Source organism: Ambystoma mexicanum, chromosome 5q (assembly GCF_040938575.1).
Source record: "Ambystoma mexicanum isolate Mex_15411 chromosome 5q, UKY_AmexF1_1, whole genome shotgun sequence".
Taxonomy (NCBI): Eukaryota; Metazoa; Chordata; class Amphibia; order Caudata; family Ambystomatidae; genus Ambystoma; species Ambystoma mexicanum.
Genome location: NC_090933.1, coordinates 233,807,914 through 233,827,767, shown reverse-complemented (window position 1 = coordinate 233,827,767; position 19,854 = coordinate 233,807,914).

The window sequence follows — 19,854 nt, the reverse complement described above, 5'->3', positions numbered from 1 at the left end:
TGTCTTGCTATGAAGCTGCTCTCTCAATAAATAAAAGTTTAAAAAAAACAATCTCTGGGGAGGTGGGGGGGATGTAGATGGGATGGGATCTGGCCATAAGAAGCCAAAAAATTGATTGTTTCACCCCCAACAGTTCATGAACACGCCATATGTCCTGGGGCAGTCCTGTGGTGTCCGCGGACATTTCAGATGTCCTGGGACATTTGTACCTATTTCTGCATTTCAGGGTTGGGGAAAAGTAGTTTTTGGATTGCTTATAACTTTAGCGCCACTCAGTGAAACTGCATGTAATTTTGCAGTTTTTATCTAGACCTAATCCTGAATGGTTTTGCAAGGTTTTGTGGGATTCTGTCAATAGGGGGCAAAATTAGAGTGGGGGTCCCAAAATATTGTAAAGGCATTTAAATATGGTGTCATTTGACGAATCTGCACAACATTTGGCAAAACGATTTTGAATCTACATATGAATGGTTTTTCTAAAGTTCGGTGGGATTTAAATTAGAGGGGGGGTTTCAACATTTTTAGATGGCTTGTAACTTTGTTGCTATTTGACGACTGTGGACAAAGGTTTTGAGAAAGGTAAAGACTGAATGGATTTTGTCAAGTGGGGGCTAAGTTATATGACTATTGTATGTACATACATTTTGACACTTTTGAAAAAATAAAACATGGGCGGATATGTCAGTGAACAAAAACATGTGGCCCAAATATGTGATGTCATCATGACATTTGTGATGTCATCTTTAATGTCCTAGGTGTTAGTCTTAGCAGTGCACGGTAGTGGTGCGAGTTATGATTGCTTAGCTTACCATAACGCGGGAATTTCTGAGGTTTTTCGGTTTTACTTGTAACCATAACATCCCTTTAAAAAAGTGTTTTCATTGAATTTCAAAGGTTTTTATCAGTGCAACTCAACCATAACGTCCCTTTAACAATATTTTTTCACTGAATCCATATATATATATATATATTACATGGACGCGGTAGCGTCCATGTAGTTATGGTTAAGTTGGTGTTTCCATAGGAAGAGCATTTTTTGGGTGGCTTATAACTTCTCTCCCTCTGGACGAATCCTCACCTTTGCAAAGAAAGTATATGGCCCACTCTGCATTTTTTTGCAAAGTTTGGAGAGGTTTGGTCCGGGGGGGGGCAAAGGTATAGGGGCGGTCCCAAAACATTTGTTTTTTCCCATAGACATAATGGGAAAAAACTTTGCGCACGCCTACAGCCCAAACCGCTGGACGGATTTACACCAAATTTGCAGCAGGAGTGGGGGCTTGGTCCCGAAAGCGTGCTTTTGCAAATTTGGTGTAAATCCATCCAGTAGTTTTTTTTAAAATGACCAAAATGTAAGGAAAAAAAAATAGTGATATCTCCGTTCGCTTCGCAGACGGACTTCCCTGTTCGCTCCGCGGACAGTGCCCTGATTGGCCGAGTGGCTTGCGTGATGCCCGCGGACACCCGACGTGTTCGCTGTTTGGACGGCGTGGTGCGTGAAGCGCGTCAGATTTTCTGTGGCGCCCGCCATATTGTATTCGCGAACGACCGCGGACAGCGCGGTGAAACTTGGATTCAAAATTGTATTTAGTGGAGTGTGTTGGTGTGTAAGAGTGTTTGGGGAGTGTGGGGGAGTATGAGATAGGTTCAATATTCTGTTTTTTTTATATGCTAGCCACTTTTTTTGTATTCGATTTGTCTGCGGACAACACGGCTGTTCTGAAATGTTCTATATAAACTAAATGGTGGGGTGTTCTGAGGACGGAGTATGTGTCCGTTTTGTTCGCAAGCAAGCTAAAATTGAGCTAAGAACACTTGCGGTGTCCTTAAATGTTCGTACATAAACAAAATGGGGGTGTCCTAAGTACGCTGTCCGTATTGTACTCTGGCAAGTTGAATGTGTTCTAAGAACACTCGCGGTGTCCTGAAATGCTCTGATTACTTACCAGTAATCTTCATTACTCCTAGTCCTACTCTTCCTCGTCACAGTACTGACGACCCTCCTCACCCTCCCTGCGGGGAAGGTCCCATGCTCCGGCTTCGTAATATGAAACTGAGTGATGTGGATGTGGGGGAGGAGTTATAGGAATTTAAAGAAATAGAAGAAGGTCCTGTGTCAGAGGCAGGGGCCTCATGAAGTAAGTACTGGGACGAGGAAGAGTGGACGTGGAGGTAATGTTTGCAATTAAACAAAATGGGGGTATTCTGAGAACGCTGCTCGCATTGTTCGTTGTCAGGTTGAAAGTGTTATAAGAACCCTCCTTATGTCCATTGACATTACAATTTCCTATGGCCCTTACCCGACTTTTTGTCCACTAAACAAACGATAAATCAGGCTGCTTTGCATTGACATTATGTGATAATCCTATCACTTGCCCCATCGATCTGGCTGACCTGCTTTTGCGACACTAAATCATATCTCCCGCCCCAAAGCCTGACATTATCAAAGCATTCATATTCCCCATCTCTCTCCGTGACGGTACAGGGTGCGTAGCCAAACGCGCTCAGTCGTCTCCAGTCCTACGCGACTCTACACAGACCCCAGAAAACAATACAGATCATCTCACAACACAGCGCGCAAAATTCGGAATATGAAACTGTGATTTAAAAGCAAACAGCAAGATTCTACATTTCGTAAAGTACTTTTATTTGACATCAAATGTTTAGAAAATATTCAGCGATTTGCATTTGTCTTTGCTGTCGATCCGCAAAAGTTCATCTTGAGTCACGCGCTGTTCCTTTGCGGTTCCTACACGACTTTACACAGAACCCGGAAAACAACACAGATCATCTCACAACACAGCGCGCCACAATTCGGAATATGAAACTGTAATTTAAAAGCAAACAGCAAGATTGTACATTTCGTAAAGTACTTTTATTTGACATCAAATGTTTAGAGAATATTCAGCGATTTGCATTTGTCTTTGCGGTCGATCCGCAAAAGTTCATCTTGAGTCACGCGCTGTTCCTTTGCGGTTCCTACGCGACTTTACACCGAACCCGGAAAACAACACAGATCATCTCACAACACAGCGCGCCACAATTCGGAATATGAAACTGTGATTTAAAAGCAAACAGCAAGATTGTACATTTCGTACAGTACTTTTATTTGACATCAAATGTTTAGAGAATATTCAGCGATTTGCATTTGTCTTTGCTGTCGATCCGCAAAAGTTCATCTTGAGTCACGCGCTGTTCCTTTGCGGTACACAGGGTGTTGGTTTATGATAAAATAAGCACTATGGTGGCACTGATAATCGGAAGGCTGTTCCAACAACGAGGCATTAGACCACCATAATTGTTGGTATGTTGCTTCTAGCCGCTAGTACCGCATAAGGGCATATTGGTCCTTGGCGATTGTCCCATAAAATGGTGAGGGTCATGAAGTTGTTTAGAAGTAGCTGCACATGGCAGTTAAAAAATCCGTCGGCCGGAGTATGAAAATCGTGGAATTCACAGTACGGGAGGACATACCTGTTTTCAAAAACATAAATTAGTCTCACCAGCCGATCTTCATAAAAAATATTTATTTTATTTATTAGGGCGTGAAACTATTTGCTAGTGAGGATAGTGCAATGGAGTGTGTTAACTTATTCCCATTAACCCACCCTCTGCCCTCTGCCTTTTTCAGAGCCCTCTAAGCGACAGGGGATCAATTTGGCGGTGATAGTGCGCGGTAGAAAACACTATGCCACATTGAAGGAACAAGTACAACTTAACCGGGCTTTAACACCACGCTATTGTTATTATATTCCAGTATAAAATAATCTAAAGGGTTACTTACATTATATTGGCATTTTCCATTGTCTAAGCGTAGTGCAGTCCCAAAATACGACTCCGTCTGTGCCAACAATCTTTCTCATAGGGATATAATATATAAAAGTGGTTTTGTTTCAGAAATTTCATCCTTATTGTGTCTTACATTTTTGCTACACTCCTTCAAAAGAAGTCTTTTAGCACGATCCCTGTCTGTCAAGGTAAAAAAAACAATAGAACCTTATAGTGCGAGTCGTGGGCCGCTCCGGCACGCGAGCAAAAATTGAAGCAGCTGACCTTCACTGTAAATGACCATAAATTCTTAGTTTGTAACATTCTGTGTACAGCCATCTCTGAGAAATTGCTTTTTACACTCCATCTTTGTATATTGTTTGCATGCTAATAAAAAAAACTTTGGTAAATGGACGTTATGGTTCCAAGTAAAACCGAAAAACCCTTGAAATTCCCAAGTTATGGTAAACTAAGCAATTATAACTCCCTAATTAGTGCTTTGAACGATGCATTGATATAAATAGCATTCTACTATGGGGTTCTATCTAGTATACTAAGCTACTAATGCAGAAACATAGCATTCTGTGCAGCGTACAAGATGAAGGTATAATATTCGTAATGTTCATATGTTGAATAATGAAATGATAATTGTTTTCTTAATAGATTTTTGTGTGCTGTGAAATATGTAATAAGTAGCTAATAAAACCCATGTATTACATAATTGCATTACTATAGAGAAAACAGAAAGAGACAAGAACACATACCAATATACATATACATAGGGTAAATAGCAGCTTTGAAACAGAGAAATCATCATTTATTTGCTTGAAAATAATGCTGTCTTTAAAGCTTGTGTCTTCCCCTATGTATATGTTTCATATGATGTGACTGGACTCTAAGGGAATTACTATAAGAACCTACTTGTAGGATACGTCTACAAATAAAATACAATTTTTAGTTTCTGACTGTTACTGAAGAAAACCATGTGGCCTAGATATGTCAGCAAAAGAAAAAAGAGTGAGCCAGAAGAACACTCGCGGTGTCCTGAAATGTTCGTACATAAAGAAAATGGGGGTTTTCTGAGGACGTTGTCCGTATTGTTCGCTGGCAAGTTGCATGTGTTATAAGAACACCCGCGGGGTCCTGAAATGTTCGAAAATAAACAAAATGGGGGTGTTCTGAGAACGTTCTCCGTATTGTGTGACTGCTTAGCTGTATGCAATGAGGGAATGGCAGAGAGAGTGAAGTGGAAATAGTGGAAGGGCTGTCCAAGAGTTACGCGGTCTGCGGACACTGCGGCTGTCCGTGGACAGGGCGTGCTACATCCGGGGTTTTCCAGCAAATCCAGCATGGAAAGAAGACTGTAGGGATCAGCCAATCAGATGTTGAGGTTGTGGATTTGCGTTGAAAGAAACTGTGTGTAGTGAAGATGGCAGAAGTGGAAAAACTCAGGGTGTTGGTGCTCAGAGATATGTTTGTGCATGGTTTACAACAGTATGCTCAATGCAGGCATGTTCCAATGAATTTCGATGTTAAAGGAGTGGAGGTCGTGTGGAGCACTGTGCCTGATTGCAATATACAGGGAATTATACAAGTTTGTGAAGATATGGGCAGGATCAACAGTCCCCATGTGGTAGTTTTGCACTATGGTGCTTTCCGTTTGGGCTATGTCAGTGCCCCTACTTTGTTGGCAGATTTGGAACACTTGGTTCAAGCAGTAATGAACATCCGTCCAAATGCCAAAGTAATTTTTTCTGGATTACTACCTAGGGCAATATGGGACAATAGTTCAGTTTTTTGTCCTCAGCAAAACAATGCTAGGTGTGTAATCAACCGAGGCATGTGTGCCTTCATGCTTAGAGCTGGTATGTTCTTCTGTAATAATGAGAATATTGATTCCAGTAATGCTGTTTATTTTAAAGAAGATGGCATTTCCTTATCTTTTATGGGAAATGCCATGCTGTTTTGGAATGTAAGGGTTGCTTTGGAGAAGGTTATGTGAAGATTTTAGGAGTAAAGTAAGAAAAAAAGAAGAACAAAAATACAAAATAACAGGTGTCTGTCAAGCATCTGCAAAAAAAACAAAAAAACAGCTCTTTTCAGAGCCAACCTCAAAGGGGAAATGGGGCACACTTTTTAAATTTACATTCACCACGCTCAGATTTTCGGTATGTCTGCGGACATGCCGGCAGTCCGCGTACATTGAAATCACTAGCTAGGGGTTCAGTATGTTCTATGTTACATGTATTTAAAGTCAGGGATATTATGGTTAAGTTGTGCTACTAAAAACCTATGAAATTCAGTAAAAAATGTTTGTTAAAGGGACGTTATGGTTAAGTTGTGCTACTAAAAACCTCTGAAATTCAGTAAAAGAACTTTGTTAAAGGGACGTTATGGTTAAGTTGCGCTACTAAAAACCTATGAAATTCAGTGAAAAAACTTAAAGTAAAACCAAAAAACCCCTGAAATTCGGCAGTTATGATAAGATAAGCAACCATAACTCGCGCCACCGTGCACTGCTAACACTAACACCCAGGACATCAAAGATGACATCACAAATGTGTCCTTTATTCTGAATTTCTAATTGCATGTGGGGAGTGACCCCCTTCACTTGGTGACCCCTGGGATGTGATCGAGGGTGCACCAAGAGACACCCCTGTGTCATGCGGCGAGATCCTAGACGCCCCCAGCAAAACCATTGCCTCCTGCGGCTGACCACTGAGCGTATGCACCAGAGAGGTTCTAAGGGTCCCGGCCATTGCAAATACCCGACTGCTCGCCAGGGCGGATCATGGCTTGTTTGGGAGGCGGCCCCGATTGTGGATTGACTGTGAACGGCGCAGGAATAGTGGGGGAGTTAGATGTAATATATAGGGCTTGTATGAGTGTTGACTGGTAGGCTTTTTCTTCTCTTTTCTTTATATGGCCATTCGGTTGTGAATATAGAAGTAACGGAATACAGGAAGAACACGGGAACCTAGCTCTGAAAGGGGGTGGAAGGCGGCGCCGCATAGCATTGTCTCAACCAGTGCAGGAAATAAGTGGAGATAAAATAGAAAAACGTAGGAGTGTTGTGTAGTGACTAGATTCAGGAGATATTAGCACATTCTTTTTCTGGTGTGCATAACTTTTAGAGGTCGGCCCAAAAGGGGCTCAGGGAAGGGGAACGAAAAGAGTGAGTGTGGGGAGAGAATATAACAGTATGATCAAGGGAAGGGGGGGTGTAACCAGAAGGGTAACAGATCTGTGTGTCATGTTCATTGTCGTTAAAGTCAAATGTGCCCATACGTCTAGGAGTATATGTAAACTCGTTTTGTGTTGAATTTGTTAGGATTATGTTTTTGAAATACACTGGAGTCGAAAAGGTGTAAGTGAAAGGTTCTTTAAACTGTGATGTTATAAGTCGCATATTAAGTGATATATGGTGAACAGAAGTGTTTCTTGATCCGACCGATACACACACACAAACGCATACAAACGCACATGAGAGCCAAGCAAGGAACCATGGGGTGAGATACACCATTGGGACATATTTGCCAGCACCTCCCTCTATACAGCGAGAGAATTAAAAAGTACCATGACCAATGGCTTACTGAAATAAAGGGGGAGGGCGCGTCCCAAATATGGCCAGAAGGGGGATCATTTGATGAAAGAATATTAGATCTTGTGATAACACACTTGTTGGCCAAATACCGGGGAAAGCAACTTCAAAATAGATGGGAAGTGTTAGATCTTTGGAGGATGTTTGAGGAAATGCCCCCTGTTAGTAGCACAGACAAGGAAGCACCGCCAGAGACGGCGCTGGGCTCAGCAGTGGGGGAGGGGGGGCAGATGGAGGGGAACTAATGCAAATGGGGGACAGAGAGCCCACCAGACTTTACCCACTGCTAACTAGACCCGTCAAGGGGTACAGTGACCCCTCATACTTGCCCCCGCCAAACACGCTTTCTGCACCTGCAGCAACAGTCCTGCCTCCCTTTGTCCCTAGAGAGTTATACGTCCCACGTGTCTAATGACTTAGAAAGACAACTCGCTACCACACAAATGGAATTTACATGATTGAGAGCTCTGTGTGACAGAGGCCAAATGTTGCCCGGGGGAGGGGAGCTGCCGTCCATCTCAGTGGATGGGCCAACACTATCACCACTCCCGTCCAGGAATCCATCTAGCCTAACAGAGGACGAGTGGAAATCAGGGGAATTCTTCTTCCACCTTAACAATACCCCAATAAAAGTAGTACGAGTAGGACAAGAAGGTAGTCAAGCAAGTGAACAACAGGGAAGTGCAGCATCTGACAGAGAAATAAATGAGGTTTGGAGTGATCTGGAGGAATTTGGGAGAGGAGTGGCTGCGGCAGGTATGCCACTGCCACTGCGAGAAGAGCCAGAAGATGGGGTCGTGCAAGAAAGGTGGCAGGGGAGGCTCCGAAGCAGGTTAGGAAACATGTCATTGAGTAAGAAGAAAGGAGTAAAGGTAAGTAAGACAGGGAGGAGAACGAAATTGCAAATGCCCTTAATTAACAAGGGAGCAGGGAGTCCACATTACATACCATGGGCACAGAAGGACAAAAATAATTTGTTGAAGGCGTTTCTCAGGAGCGGAAAAGTGAATATATGCTTTTGAGAAACATACCGCAGGGGTCCCGCTGGCTATAGGGGACGTCAAAAGCTTGCTGGTGTCCACTGTGGGAGACCAGGCAGACGGAGTGTGGGTGAAGGCAGGTTTCCCGAGAGTAACAATAGATTGTGACCGCCTTGATGGGTCAGTCTTTAATAATGTATGGGCTCAAGTGTGCGATGCACTGCAGAGTACCTTCCCTGACACCCCAGATTTACATTCAGTGATGCAATGCACCATGGGGGAGGAGGAAGTGTCTGTGCAGTACATTCTTTGGGTGCAGGACTTGGGGAGGGGGCCAAGGAACATGCTGGAATTGTGGAAGGTGGGGACATTTTTCAAGGGAATGCCGTGCCCGACCCATGGGATATTACTAAGGGCCTCAAATGGCCCCAGGAATGAGCAGCAATTTGGTCACCCTCACCTGGGCAGCCCTTATGGACTAACGATGCGGGGTCATGGGCAACAAGAGCAATATTATAATACTTTTCAACAAGGGACCCAACCAATTCAGCAAGTGCCACAAGAACAACAACAGGGCATGCAACCACATTTAGCACGTCAAAATACCATGGGAAACACCCACACAAATCTCTTTGCTACTACAGCGAACAGCGCACCTGCACCGTTCGGTGGAACAGCAATGGTCGGGGAAAATGTTTTCTCTCTCCCAGGAACAAATACCCACCCAGATTAGCACAGCACACAGAGAGCACTTGCGGGTCCAGTCCTGTCAACTACCCTATGTCCAGACGAGGAACCACTGGTAGGGGTGGAGATAGGAAACAAGCAGTTCATCTTTATGTTGGACTCAGGGGTGGAAAAATCATGCCTCATGGAAGCCCAGTTTCCACTTTTGGGCCAAAATTTGGAAATGCATGGATTCTCTGGGGCAATTTTAAAGGTTCCTTACACAAAAGATTTGGGTATAACGGTGGGAGGGAAGACAGTGTGGGCATCCCTGTTATACCACGAAGACTCACCCATAAATTTGCTAGGGAGGGATCTCCTCAGTAAACCTAATATGACCATCTCCTTTACAGAATGAGGGATAGTGTGCTCCACTCCAGGGGTATGCCCACTCAGAGCCATGCTAATAATCAGTACCATGACAAATGAAGTAGCAGTGTGGGGGGTGCCCACGAATGTTGGTATGTTCAGTTATGGGATACAGGTACTAGCTAGAGTGGTGCCTGAAATAACACAAAAAGAATGGCGAGTACCGTCTGATTTCATTTTCCACCCAGTGGCAACCACAGAAATTGTGCCAGGTACAATACTCTCACTGGATTTACAGGGGGTGCAAATATCAGCTAGACATATTGTGGCAGTAAGACTGGACACGCATGGATGCGAGTGGAGAACAGTGTTGTGCATAGAACCGAATATAGCGCTACGTGATCTTACTGACGAAGAGCTGTTCAGTGACAGTGACAATGATGGGGATAATAATGGAAATGTGTATGTCATGCGACATAATGATTCAAAATAGACAGGTGAATAGCTCCCTCATGGCCAGTGTCGATGCACCGCCTTCAATTTTTGACAAAGATATGAAAAAGGTACCACCAAACTTATGGACGACAGGCCCACATGATGTAAGGCTTTTACAGGAAGTCACACCCATGAAAATAAAATGAAAGCCAAGTGCAGTGCCACCCAGAGTAAAACAATACCCCCTCTTCAGGGAAGCAGAGGAAGGCATAAAAGAGACGATACATGCATTACTGCGACAAGGCATTATCGTGTCATCAAAATCACTTTGTAATACGGCTATCTATCCGATCAAAATAGCGAAGGGAGGGGCTTGGAAGATTATACTGGACTTACGCCCACTTAATGACGTCATACAGAAGGAGGTCCCTCTGGTCTCAAATCTCACGTCCATCTTACGCAGTGTTCCGAAGGAGGCTACGTGCTTCACAGTAGTGGACTTGAAAAATGCTTTTTTCTCAGTGCCACTTGACCCCAGTTCCCCTAGGGTGGGAAAAGGTATGAACATTGCAGGTTGCCCCAGGGATATTGTGAGAGCCCCAGCATTTTCAACAGAATTTTGCATGAAGACCTTGGTAACGTTGATGTCAAGAGCAGGATAATTCAGTACGTAGATGAAGACCCCCCACATTGTGTAAACCTCTACAACACAACCATACTTAACGCCATCAACAAAATAGCTTCTCAAAAGCTTTGCAAAGCCAAGCCGCATACCCACCTTAATACCTGGTTCACCCCACAATTGAGAACCCTGCGGAAAAACAAAAGAACAACAGAAGCTAGCTGGAAAAACACTCCATCACCTCATAACAAAGAACATTTTAGATTAGCCTCTACTACCTATAAATCACCCATTTTTCTCGCCAAATCAGACTCGTACAACAAACGTATTCAAAAAGCCAAATCTAACACAAGAGAATTGTTTAACATTCTCAAAGAACTAGAAACACCTACACCCCCTCCCACAACTTGCCTGAAGGACACCACTTGGTGTCAGAATATCCAAAAGGCTTTATCAGACAAAATTGAGCTCCTACAAAAAAAGATTGAAAATAAAAAAGCCACTTTACACTTTAACTAATATCCTGCATGCCGCCACCGCAACTACAACAACCTCTGACCAACTTAATCTATTTAAATTTACCACACTTAGCATCAAAGAAGTAGAAGAAGTAATATTAAGTCTCAAACCATCCAGATGTATTGGTGACATCTGCCCAGCACCTATCATAAAAGAAACCGCAAAAGAGATCGTCCCGTTTATCACTTCACTTATCAATGCGTCCTTCAAATCCAACCAGGCCCCACAAACCTCAAAGATGCATGGGTCATGCCCCTCCTTAAGAAACCATTTCTTGACCCTAACAATCCTTCCAATTACCAACCTATCACCAGCGTAACTCTTCTCCTGAAAATCATAGACAGAGCAGCCTATCTGCAGATTCAACACCACTTGGAAAACAATAAAATGCTAGGGCTAAGCCAATCGGGATTCCGACCCAGACATGGAACCAAAACAGCCTAGATAGATCTAGTAACCCAAATTGAAAACATCAAGGACTCAGACGATCTTGCCATCCTACTCTTACTAGATCTATCAGCAGCATTTGACTTGGTCGACCATAAAACCCTCTGCAATCATCTCTCCTCAGCAGCCCACTACTCCAAAAAAGCAATCACTTGGATCCAATCATTTCTAAATTACAGAACCAGAGTGTTCGCACCCTCTGCCTCAGCACCCACCTCATCAGTCACCTGCAGAGTTCCACAAGGTTCCTGTGTCTCCTCCACACTCTACAACATATTCAAAAAACCTCTTTTTGATAAACTAGACCAACTGGGCATATCTTACACTAACTACGCAGACAACAAACAAATCCTCATACACTCAACAGGCAACCACGACACAGACACACAACGACTCAATGACACCTATCTTATTGTCCAAGCCAGGATGGCACAACATGGTCTTTGCATCAACGATGACAAGACTGAACTGCTGTCATGATGCCTACCCCCAGGGACCCAGACCAAGTCCAGCAAACCCGGAAGCAGGCATCAAGTCATTCCAAGCAAGCCCAACAACCCCTGCTAGGGGCTATTTGGGTGCAGTCCTGGCGTCTATGGCGCCAGGCTCATATGGAGAGTCAGTCCTGGCACCATAGGCGCCAGGCTCATAGATTAAAACTTACCTGATACAGACCATGCTGCAAACTTACCTGATGCAGACCATGCTGCAAGAGCACCAAGCCAAAAGAGGCTTGGAAGGGACTACTTTACTTAGGGACTATTTTTTACTCGGGTGAGGCTGGGGAGGAATACTTACCTGGGACTACTTTGGAGGCTATTTAAACCACGCCAGAAGAGCAGCACACACTTCGTGTTATTCTGGATCCAGCAGCTTAACGCTCACCGTGCCTGCTAGTCTGCATCCAGTCTTCTGCCACGCCCGCCTCGAGTCCGGAGCTCCTAGAAAAAGGGGGAAAGAAGGAGAAAAGGTTAGAACAGAGCAATACCTTTGCACCTTACCTGAATTCCCGATCCATCGCGCCTTCGAGCTGGAAGAAAGAAGTTATTTTATGCGCGTCGCGTCGCCTGCTGCAGCGCAGCGCTGAACTCACCGGCCTTCGCAGCAGCTTCACATTCCGCCGCATCCTTCTGCATGTTCCCGCCGCACTCCGCCACCTAAGGGGAAAACAAGAACAGCAAGGTGAGCCAAGGGAAGCAAGGTGAGCCAAGGGAATGCACAGAGGCAATATTAGTTACCCCCCATAGACTTACCTGATTTTACCACCGGGGGTACTATTCCTCTTCACGGGTCGGCACATTCTCGCCGCACCCCGGCCCTAAGGGGAAACAAAAGGACAGCAAGGTGAAACAAAGGGACAAACAAGGGGAAACCTCATCACCACAATAGACTTACTGATTTTACCACCAGAGGCATTTTTCCCAGAGACTTCATACTTTCTCTCAGCACCTGAATGAGGGATAAAACAACAGGTTACATATTGACATTATTTTATCGAACTGTGTTGGATAATACAAATCCTTACCTGAATATTGCCGGTTGCCACGAGGAACTCTTCGCTAGGGTCAAGCTGCAACCTGCAAGGAATCGTACAGAGTGAAAGTCAGACATTTCAACTGTTACGAACTACATACTTATGGTGTCTTGCCAGTAATCTCAGAGTCAATATTGTTCTGGAACTCACCAATTCCTTCGAGCCAGTGAAGCAACTGGTTATCTACGCGCCCCTGCGCTCAATGCAGGATGGAGAGCTCATCTTTTCAAACCATCAGGTGAGACTATAAGAGGGGACATTAAAGGTGATCAGTGGGGAGATCAGCGGGAGTGGGCGGGCTTAACGGTCAACTCCACGGGTGGTTAATTCTCTTTCTCCATTTGCAGAAGAATATTTCTACGGGCCAAGCAAACGAAGCTAGGTGAGCCAGTCCAGTCTGTCATCCCGGCACCACGCGTCACTTTGGTGGAGACCGCAGCTGTCCAGTTCAGATCGACGCCCCTGTGGGAGCCAGGTGAGCGTAACAGAATGCGAAGCCTACCCACAAATTCCCACCCGGGCGTTATGGATACCTCAGAAACTGACCAATTGGCCCAATTACTAGGGGAACTGAGGGCTGAAGTGCATTCCGCCCGTCAAGAAACCAATGCTCTTAGGAGAGAACTGATTTTGTCAAAGGAGCGAACTGATGACCTTGCTAGGCAACTACTGCAAAACCAGGCTGGACAAGCACCCCTACCAGGTCCCGGGGGAAATCCAGCTCCTGTGTCATCGTGTAGCCCTGTGCAAATAAACCTACCAGGAAATATTCCATTAGCTCCGCCCGAACGCTTTGCCGGAGATCCCAAAAGGTTTGCTGTGTTTATGAACCAATGCCGCTTGCACTTTTTATGCAGACCTGGAGCCTTCCCAAACGATCAAGCCAAGGTAGCCTTCGTATTGTCATATCTCAGTGGCAGTGCAGCTGATTGGTCAATTCCACTAGTTACTCAGGATGACCCAATTCTTCGGGATTTTCAGGGCTTTCAAATGCGCATGGAAAGACTATTTCCCGGCACTCCCAAGGACAGGCCCTGGATAACGAACCTTTGTCCCTACGACAGGGTAACCAGGACTTCTATCCTACATCGCGACCTTTAATAGGTTGATAGTGGAAACTGGATGGCTTGAGGTAAAACGAATCAGGTTATTTCATCAAGGGCTTCGAGGAGAACTCAAGGATTTCTTGGCTCAAGTCGTGAATCTACCTCAAGACTGCGCGGAATATATATACTTAGTGGTCCAGTTAGTTCACAGACTTCAGAACAGAAAGGCTGATCGAGCTAAGTTTGAGAATCGGGTGTTGGTCAAAACCCACGCTAACCCCAAAGGAGCAGATGCTTCAGAACCCATGCAAAACAGAGGGGTTAAAGGACCCTTAACCCAGAAGGAAAGAGAAAGGAGACGGCAAATGCAATTTTGCCTATATTGTGGAACTTCTGGGCATTTTCTACGGGATTGCCCTGTAAAACCACCCAAGAAGGTGGTAGGAGCTGCTGATAAAAGCCATATGGAGTCAGACTCGGGAAACGACCACGCCCGACAAGCGTAGAGGTCCGCTTGCCAAGCTTGAAGAAGGATACTCAGACCTCTCATTTCATCATACCAATGGTCCTCGTGGATCCAAGGCAGCCATCGCGTATGCACGCAGTAAGGGCATACATTGATAGCGGGGCCATAGGAAACTATGTGGACTACGAATTGGCTTCCAGGATGAATCTACCTCTCTGCCGAAAAACCACCTCAGATGTCATCACCACAGTCGATGGAACTGAAATTGCCTCTGGCCCTGTAACTCATTCCACCACAGAGATGACACTATTGGGTCAGGATGGGCATCGAGAGACTATTGTGTTTGATTTAACCAAAGCCCCACAGTTCCAAATAATACTGGGGATACCTTGGTTGGAAACACATAATCGTTATATTGATTGGCGAGAGAAGAGAATATCCTTCCCGGATTGTGCACAAACCTGTTAGCCAAAGAAAAATCTGAACGCAGGCCTGGCCATAGTAACCACAGCAGTCATGCAACTACCTCCAGAATACCAAGAATTCCAGGATGTCTTCCAAAAAGAACAGGCAAACACCTTACCACCTCACAGGTCGTACGATTGTCAAATCGATCTCATACCAGTGCAAAACCCCCTTGTAGCAGGATCTACGCCCTTACGGAACCTGAGAACCTTCACCTACGACAATACTTAGACCAGTACCTTGCTAATGGCTTCATTCGCCCATCCAAGTCCCATGCATCTTCAGCTTTGTTCTTCGTGCCCAAAAAGGAAGGTGACCTCAGAACGTGCATAGACTACCGCGCATTGAACCAGATAACTGTTAAGAACCGATACCCATTGCCTCTGATCCCTGAACTACTAGACCAAGTGAAGGACGCTTGCATGTACACTGAATTAGCTCTCCGGGGGGCATACCATCTGGTACGTGTAAAAGAGGGCGACGAATGGAAGACTGCTTTTCGCACTAAGTATGGGTTATTCGAATACCAGGTGATGCCTTTCGGGTTGTGCAATGCACCAGCAGCCTTCCAATACTTCATGAACGATGTCCTTCGTGAACTCATTGACGTTTGTGTTGTCATATATATCGATGATATTCTAGTATGCTCCTCTTCAGAATCTGACCATGTGAAGCACGTCCGAGCAGTCCTTGAGAAATTGCACCAGCACAAACTATATGCAAAACTGGAAAAATGTGTTTTTCACGCCACAGAAGTTAAATTCCTTGGGTTTATCCTGACCCCAAGAGGAGTCCGAATGGACTCACGAAAGGTGGACGCAATCCTTAAGTGGCCATCACCAAGTTCAGTTAAGGGAGTACAAAGCATGCTCGGCTTTGCCAATTTCTACCGCAGATTCATCCCAGAATTTTCACATGTTGTACATCCCATCACAGCACTCTTGCGAAAAAATAAACGCTTTATGTGGACTGAAGAAGCTGAAAATGCCTTCCAAGAGCTAAAAGCGAAATTCACGTCTGCACCTGTATTAAAGCACCCACGCCCTGAACTTCCATACATAGTGGAAACTGATGCATCCAGTCTAGCCATGGGAGCTGTCCTGTCTCAAAAGGACCCTGAAACTGGCCAGCTTCACCCAGTAGCGTTTTGGTCCAGAAAGTTCTCGGCACCTGAGTTAAACTATGCGGTTACCGACAAGGAGTTATTAGCCATTAAATCCGCCTTCAAGGCTTGGCGGCACTATCTTCTCGGTGCCAGGCATACCATTACTGTGATCACCAGAAATTACAGTATTTAAAGACAGCCAATGCCCAATCGTCACGCCAACTCCGATGGGCATTGTTCTTTGCCGAGTTCGATTTCGTGATAACCTATCAACCAGGTTGTAAGAATGGTAAAGCAGACGCCTTATCCCGAATAGGTATGGGAGAGGCAGAAGTGAACCCAGAACCAGTACCTATAATTTCCGAACAAAGGATCCTTGCCATGACTACTCTACAGACACTAGAGGACATTCAGGTAAAGATCCAGCAACTATTTGATCCTACAGCCCTGCAGGACTGGGTAAAGAAAGGCCCAGACTACTCTCTCACCAATAACCTGCCTTATTACCAAGGGTGGCTATTTCTGCCACACAAGGAACTACAAGAGCTAGTAATTTCCTGTTATCATGATACCCTAATGAAGGGGCACCCAGGTATTGCAAAAACTGAAGCTAAAATTAAGAGACAATTCTGGTGGCCCACCTGGTGAAGGGATATTAAATCATTTGTGATGTCTTGTGGCATTTGCGCCCAAAACAAAAGTCAAAAGAAAAAAACAGCTGGACTCCTACAACCTTTAGACATTCCACCTACACCATGGCACACCTTATCGTTAGACTTTATTACTGATCTACCCCCTTGCAATGGATTTAACACCATTCTAGTTATTGTGGATCTTTTTTCCAAGATGGCCCACTTTATGACTTTAAAGGGATTACCTTCAGCTTCAATCCTGGCCAAGGAGTTCCTCGAAAACATTGTTCGCATACACGGATTTCCGTCCGTATTGGTCTCTGACCGGGGCAGTCAATTCATTTCACATTTTTGGAAAAAATGTTGTCAATTGGCGCAAATCGATGTGAGGTTATCGACCAGTCAACACCCCCAAACCGATGGTCAAACGGAGAGGACCAACCAGAATCTCGAACAATACCTGCGTTGTATGTTACATCTAACTGAGAGTAATTGGAAAGACATTCTTTGGATTGCCGAATATGCATACAATAATTCAGTACATTCTGGAACTGGACAAAGCCCCTTTTATACCTTATATGGGCACCATCCTTGAACCTCAGACCTTGACTCACCCCAAAACCCAGAAATGCCTGCAGTGGACCATCTGCACGCTACTATTACACAAGCCTTTAAGGAAGCAACTGCACATTTAAAAAAGGCGAAAGAAAAATACAAGAAAGATGCTGATCGGCATAGAAGTGATACTCCACAATACCAGATAGGAGACCAAGTATGGTTATCCACAAAACATATACCTCTAAAAGGAACACGGACCTTTAACCCCAGATATTTGGGACCTTACTCTATTAAGGCCATTATCAACCCGTTGGCTGTCAAGTTGGACTTACCTGCTAATATGCAAATTCACCCCGTCTTTCATGTGTCACTTTTGAAGCCAGTGCAACCAGGGACAAGACTAACCAAGCCACCAGACCCCATCCTTGTAGACGGGGAACCCGAATTTGAAGTTAAGAACATCCTGGACTCCAAGCTGATAAAGTCAAAACCTTTTTATTTAATCGACTGGAAAGGTTACGGACCACAGGAAAGATCATGGGAACCTAGTAACCACGTTCATGCACCCCGATTGGTGAAAAAATTCCACTGAAATTTCCCAGACAAACGGAAACCACAGGGAAGAACGACTTTAGGAGGGGCCTTGGGGGGGGGGGGTGCTGTCATGATGCCTACCCCCGGGGACCCAGACCAAGTCCAGCAACCCCAGAAGCAGGCATCAAGTCATTCCAAGCAAGCCCAACAACCCCTGCTAGGGGCTATTTGGGTGCAGTCCTGGCATCTATGGCGCCAGGCTCATATGGAGAGTCAGTCCTGGCGCCATAGGCGCCAGGCTCATAGATTAAAACTTACCTGATACAGACCATGCTGCAAACTTACCTGATGCAGACCATGCTGCAAGAGCTCCAAGCCAAAAGAGGCTTGGAAGGGACTACTTTACTTAGGGACTATTTTTTACTCGGGCGGGCTGGGGAGGAATACTTACCTGGGACTACTTTGGAGGCTATTTAAACCACGCCCGAAGAGCAGCACACGCTTCGCGTTATTCTGCATCCAGCAGCGTAACGCTCACCGTGTCTGCAAGTCTGCATCCAGTCTTCTGCCACGCCCGCTTCGAGTCTGAAGCTCCTAGAAAAAGGGAGAAAGAAGGAGAAAAGGTTAGAACAAGAGCAATACTTTGATCCTTACCTGAATTCCCGATCCATCGCGCCTTCGAGCTGGAAGAAAGAAGTTATTTTATGCGCGTCGCCTCGCCTGCTGCAGCGCCGCGCTGAACTCACCGGCCTTCGCAGCATCTTCACATTCCACCGCATCCTTCTGCATGTTCCCGCCACACTCCGGCACCTAAGGGGAAGACAAGAACAGCAAGGTGAGCCAAGGCAATACACAGAGGCAATATTAGTTACCCCCCATAGACTTACCTGATTTTACCACCGGGGGTACTATTCCTCTTCACGGGTCGGCGCAGCTTCCACTGCATTCTCGCCGAACCCCGGCCCCTAAGGGGAAACAAAAGGACAGCAAGGTAAAACAAAGGGACAAACAAGGGGAAACCTCATCACCACAATAGACTTACCTGATTTTACCGCCGGAGGCATTATTCCCCGAGACTTCATACTTTCTCTCAGCGCCTGAATAAGGGAGAAAGCAACAGGTTACATATTGACATTGTTTTATCGAACTGTGTTGGATAATACAAATCCTTACCTGAATATTACCGGTTGCCACGAGGAACTCTTCGCTAGGGTCAAGCTGCAACCTGCAAGGAATCGGACAGAGTGAAAGTCAGACATTTGAACTCTTACGATCTACATACTTACGTCGTCTTGCCGGGAATCTCAGAGTCAATATTGTTCTGGAACGCACCAATTCCTTCGAGCCAGTGAAGCAACTGGTTATCTACGTGCCCCTGCGCTCAAAGCAGGATGGAGAGCTCATCTTTTCAAACCATCAGGTGAGACTATAAGAGGGGATATCAAAGGTGATCAGTGGGGAGATCAGCAGGAGTGGGGGGTTTAACGCTCAACTCCACGGGTGGTTAATTCCCTTTCTCCATTTGCAGAAGAATATTTCTACGGGCCAAGCAAACAAATCTAGGTGGGCCAGTCCAGTCCGTCATCTCGGCATCACGGGTCACATTGGTGGAGACCGCAGCTGTCCAGTTCAGATTGATGCCCCTTTGGGAGCCAGGTGAGAGTAACAGCTTCTCCTTGTGGGTAGTCAAGCCAGACTCAACAACTTTAACAATAAATTCAACACCTTCACCATTGATGGCAACAGCATCAAAGTCTCTAAAGACATCAAAGCCTAGGCATGTATATAGACCACTCCATCTCGCTCGTTAAATAAATTAACTCAACCGCCTCCACAACTGCCTACACATGTAAGCTTATCAACTCATGCAGACCTTTCCTGATGACTGAAAATTGCATCACCTTTGCCAGGGCACTCGTACTAACCAAACTAGACTACTGCAATGAACTGTACCTAGGCACTATTCAGCATAACCTAAATGAACTACACACCTATAAAAACAATGCCTTAAGAGGGCCCACTAATTTCCCCCCCAGAAAACTACATATCTCAGAGCTGAGGCATAGGGGGTCATTCCAAGGTTGGTGGTAAGGGATACCGGGCACCGGTA